The 5,534-nt window shown below is 36.5% G+C and overlaps 1 long non-coding RNA gene across 3 annotated transcripts; it reads right to left on the reverse strand.

Moving 5' to 3' along the window:
* Positions 1-983: 983 nt before the first annotated feature.
* On the reverse strand, positions 984-2,561 carry LOC122041293. Of its 3 annotated transcripts, none has more exons than XR_006128945.1 (6): positions 2,080-2,560; positions 1,816-1,962; positions 1,664-1,736; positions 1,454-1,549; positions 1,267-1,376; positions 984-1,053 (listed from the first exon to the last, which is right to left on the reverse strand). It is a non-coding gene; the product is annotated as an uncharacterized LOC122041293 (long non-coding RNA). The 3 variants fall into 3 exon arrangements; XR_006128946.1 differs by having other exon boundaries at positions 991-1,048; positions 2,080-2,561; XR_006128944.1 differs by having other exon boundaries at positions 991-1,082; positions 2,080-2,561.
* Between the last annotated feature and the right edge of the window lie 2,973 nt (positions 2,562-5,534).

Consider the following 5,534-nt stretch of genomic DNA (forward strand, 5'->3'; position numbering starts at 1 on the left):
AATAACTATGGAGTACTCGAACAAAAGAAGGTGATGAATAGAAAGGTCAAGAGTATCAGACTCACCAGAGCCACCCATCGAGTAATCGTGTCGTCATGTCATAAATCAGATGACGCCAAACATACGATCCATCCAAACGCAGATATAAGTGCAAAGAAACACAAGCAAGAAACGACAATGCAGATGACGCCAACGATGCCCGGTCACCCCCGATGCTACCCATCTCACACACAACGGTGAGACCGAGCGGGTAGGGCTGACAACCACGCACTCTACCATCACCATACCAGATGAGTGACGGGATGATGCCGGAGTACTCCTGTCCTCCGACCCCAAATCATAAACGGGGAACTCAACGGTCTCATCTCCCAGACACGACGACGGGAGGTATCTCACGGCCACTACCGAGTCACCGACCAACGGAGCAAACAAAGTCCACCGTCACGGCCACTACGCCGCTACACTAAATGCCACGAGCCAAACAGAAGGGAATCGTCACGGCCACTACCGAGTCCTCGCACTAACGGAGCTAAACAAGAACCGCCACACACCGTCGATATACTCTAACCCACGAGCGAAAGAAGATACGAATCGGGCTCAACCATAGCTGAGCCGATAATCAAGAAGATGCAATCACGACGCATGACACTAAGTACGGCAATAAACCGATCAAGATAACCATATCCATATACATAAAATGAGTATCATAATATCACGGTCAAATACGAAGATCTAAAGTACATAGTGGACAGATATAAAAACCTAGGTCCCGAACATAACAAGTCGTAGTCTATCGAGCATATATATATATATATATATATAATCATGTGGGTACTAGCATAAAATGCATATCAGGTGAGCAAACAAGCATGTTACAGGTATCCAAAAGTGACATACCGAAACAATGACGAACATAATTATTACTAAAAGCTATGACCTACTAGACATATCAACAAGACATATCAAAAAGATAAGTCAAGGTACTCGCCTCTAATGTAGACCGAGGAAAATAATCTCCACGTCAAAGTGCTCGTCTCGAACCAGAGTCCTGTACTATATGATAGCCAGATTTAGCTAATTACCTATAAATAAATTAGCTAAATCAAATCCTCGAGAAGCTAACATAACTCCAAATCGATCCAATTATAAACCTTAATTGGATTATCTAACTCCTCAATCGACTTAAACTAATCCATATGAATTAGAACTTGCAATAAGCATAATCCATCACAACAACCTAACCTAAACCAAATCATAAGAACTCACCCAAATCCAGGATGGTCGCCGATGGCTCACGGTCAAAGAGTTTCCCTACCCAAAATAGAATGACCGGTGCTGTGGATCGCCAGTGAACAATGCTGGCCAAGCTACAAAGGCTGGTAGATAAATAATCACAACCTCCAACTATAAATTAAACTCGCATCCCTACCAAATTTGATACCATACTTCTTACCTCAATTCTCATTCGTTCTCGCTGCTGGAATCAAAGAGTTGCTGCCCAATAGGGCTATTCATCGCTAAAAGGTGGCTGCCGGAAAACGGGTGGCTGCTGGAAAAATAACCACAAATTCTAGATCACAGAACGAAACAACTCATAACTAGGAACAAATTTACACTGTCCGGATCAAGAACCAAAGATCAAAAATCAACAACCCAAACTTACCTCAAATCACAATCTTGTTACAGCTGGTGGAATACAACCCAAGGAGTTCACCACTGAAGCTGGATCGCCGGAACTGTGAATCACCCGAAATTAGTATTAACTGAAGTTATACTGACCAAACAAGCATAAAATCTGATATGAACCATATATACCAAATTCTGTGCCGACGGTCCCTTCCACTCTAAGGATCAGCAGCCAATCTTTGCTGGCAATGTCTCCGATCTAACCGCCGACAGAAATCATGGCCTACTATCGTCGCCAGACCAAAGATGGCGACTTGGATCGGAAAGAGGCCTCAGCTGTTAGGGCAAAGAGAAGGCGTCAGTAATCTCACACGGCGGTGCTTCTACTGATCTAGAGATGGAAGAGAGAATAAAACTCTACAGCTTTGCGAGCACGAAATGAAGATCACCGACCTCTTGCAAGGGTCCTCGGCTTCCGACACTGACGAACTAGGGCACGAGAGGTGAGACTAGGGTTAAGGATTCCACATTAAGGCATGCTCAAGAAGAGTTGCTGGATCTACACCGGTGCTAGGGCACGGGGAAGACAGGGCACGGGGAAGACAGCGCCACACCGGCGTTGTTCTGGAAGGTGACTCCCTAGTGGCGCTCAGGCTGAAGAAATCACGGTGGGTGCTAGGGCACAGGTGCGCCGGCAGTGGATAGGCGCTGCTCCGTTCGCCTCAGGTAGCGGTGGCGCCTAGATGCGGCTCGGGAAAGAGCAGATGAAGAGGCCGGTGCTAGGTATGAGGAGGGAAATCGGCTCAGGAGGAAAAATGGGAAGGGGAAGGGAGATCCTCGGCTGGATCGGGAGAGAACAGGAGAAGGATCGAGAAGAAGGAAGAGAGATCGGTGAGGGAGAAGTAGGGAACCGCACGGTAGGGGAAATGGGGAAAAAGAAATAAAGAAAAATAAAAGGAAAATAAAAAGGAAAATCAACATTTCCTCACTTAAATGGGGTAGCCTAAACAGGCTTTCCTGGACCCCGTTTTTATCCCCGTAAACTCATGCATACAATCTCTGAAAAATTTCGAAAAAATTTCTAAAAATTCCGGAAAATTCCCTTATCATTATTCGCCATTTTTTCGGTATTTTACAGTATATGATGCACCAATGAGACATGAATACATCTATCTAAAATTGAATATAAAATTTAGTGACAAAGTAGATATGAGATAAAAATACTAATGATACAAAACTGATATCCATCCATAAACAAAAAAAAAAATCAAATATTGACATCATCCTTAATTATATTTCTTTATCACATTACAACACTAGCACTACTTAACCAGACCAACTAGCAAACAAAACAAATATACAACCAAAAGAATTAAGTTCACTATTACTAATATCTTGATCATAAGCAGTACATTCCAATTTCCCATATTATGTCTAGGATAAGCAATGTGTTGACTTCCTACCATTGACTCCACTCTTAACAACATCTTAAAATATATATCAGTGGTGTCTTCATTTAGTCCAGTATCAGATCTCATCCACTTTAACTATCCATGCTGCTTACATCCTGTAACATCTGAAATCATTTATTTAATTTAGGATATTTATTGAATTAAATTATAATTTAATTCAGATTTAATTAAGAATTTATTAATTTAATATATGGATTTAGTTAGATTTGATTAAGTTAGCTTACATTTATGGAATTGGAATTAACCAATTAAGAAAATGGTTGAATATAAATATGTATAAAATTTATTTAAAAATCAAATATGTATATAAAAATTTATATAACCCATGTGTATAAATTTTTATATAAAAATGTATATGATTTAGTAAATCTATAAAAATTTATATAACCATAGATATAGATTTTTGTTATTTATAAAATTTATAAAGACTTAGTATGTATATAAAAATTAATATAACATATAGATATAAATTTTTTATATAGAAATTATACATGACTTAGCATTTATGTATATAAATTATCCACCTAATCATAAATGAGATATAAATAATATAGGTACTATAAATTATAGAAATGTAACGTGCATGATAATAAAAAGGGAAAAAAAACTATAATATGTGGATAAAACTTAGTATATAAGAATTAAAGGAGTTAATATTTATGGATAAAACTTAGTATGTATAAATTTGTAGAGGTTATTCATCTAATTTATATGGAAATAAACTAATATATTACGTGATATAAAAGGTATAATTATAAAGAATAAATAGAATTATATAAGGAGAATATAGGATTAATATATAAAGAAAGTGCACTTGGTAACTAATTAAGAAATTATAGTATTATAAATTATATATCATGAATAAAATTTATATGACTAAGTAAAATATATATGAATTATATAACCATGGGTTTCTATCTAGAATTGTATTAAGTTTTATAAAAAAAAAATAAATGACTTAGCATTTATATAAGTTACGAATTTGTATGTGGATAGATATGGGAATAGAAATTGAGACAAAGTCCTAAGTCCCCTCTTTTATTTAAACCCTCAACTCCACCTTGTCTTCTTGTTGCCGCCGACCTAAGGAGGTTTCCCCCATCCTTTGTTTTCTCCACCGGTGCTAGAGTTTCAAGGGAAGACAAGGAGTAATAGCTAAGCACTTAAGACATACTCTTAACCATTTTATTGTTTTAGTTAGCCTCTATACCTTGTGTAGTTTCGAATTTTTGTGGCTTGTAAGGTTTTGATTTGTTTTCTTGCTAAGGATATCATGGTTCGGCCCATACAAATGGTGCATGTTTTCAACTATGTTAATGCTTTAAATTAGCTTCTATGTCTTATGAATTTCGGATACCTTAGATTGAGTTGTGGTGTTTTAGTTTAAAGTTCTTTTCTTAAAGTTTTTGATGACTTGTATAAATGCATGATTTCAGATTCATGAGTAGTTCCCTCATTAATTGTTAAGGGCTGGTTGTTATGTTTCTTTACAAGTTGTGCATGAACTCTACTTGATATTATGTTTTGCTAGTTCTATGATTTGTTGTAGTTCGGATCCTATAACTTGTTGTTCTTGGCTAATAATTAGGGTATGATGCTCTAGATTAAGTCCTTTTCTTATGCTCCCAATTGCTTGTATAGAGTGGAACTTCGGATATGATAAGAAGCAGTTTTGGAAACCTTTTTGCTAGATTCATATATCCTAGTTTAAGTTCATTTTTTTTAGAGTACCATTATCTGAGGAAGATTCAGAATTTTATATGCTCAAATTATGTTCTAGAACTTCTAAGGTTTATATTTTATTTAGGAGATTTATTCACTGATGCTACACTACAACTACTTCATATTCTTCACATATCATGTTCTAACCCTCAATTTCATGTATGTTTAGCTACTCTAGTTTAGTTACTTTCCTAAGCTCTAAATGGTATGTATAGATGAGGTTTTTGGCTTCTTGAGGGGTTAGTTTCCTTACTAAATTTTAAGGGTTGTCCATCATGTTCTTGCTTTACAAGTTTATGTATGTTCTCTACTTGTGTGCACTTTAGTTAATTCTGTAAATTTGTATGGATTTTGGATTCTATAGGCTCAGTTTTAGTCACTAATTTTAGTGGCTATTCATCTTGATGATAACTCCACCATTTCTCCATGCTTTCTATGTGTTTACCCTTAGAAGTTAAAGTACTATGCATGCTCAAATTATAGAATAGGATTTCCAAGTTTTGGTTTTTAAGTGGTGAGTTTTAAATTCCGGTTTAGAGCTTTAGTCATCATGATCTCACTCAACAACTTGTTTCATATTTTACTAATTATATACCCTTAGGAACTAGGGAACTATGTATGCTCAAAATAAGTTATAGACCTTGCAAGTTTCGGACATTATAAATATAGGTTTAAATTCTGTTTTAAGAGTTATATATGGGGATGTTGCACTGC

The sequence above is a fragment of the Zingiber officinale genome, chromosome 2A (genome assembly GCF_018446385.1).
Source record: "Zingiber officinale cultivar Zhangliang chromosome 2A, Zo_v1.1, whole genome shotgun sequence".
Lineage (NCBI taxonomy): Eukaryota > Viridiplantae > Streptophyta > Magnoliopsida > Zingiberales > Zingiberaceae > Zingiber > Zingiber officinale.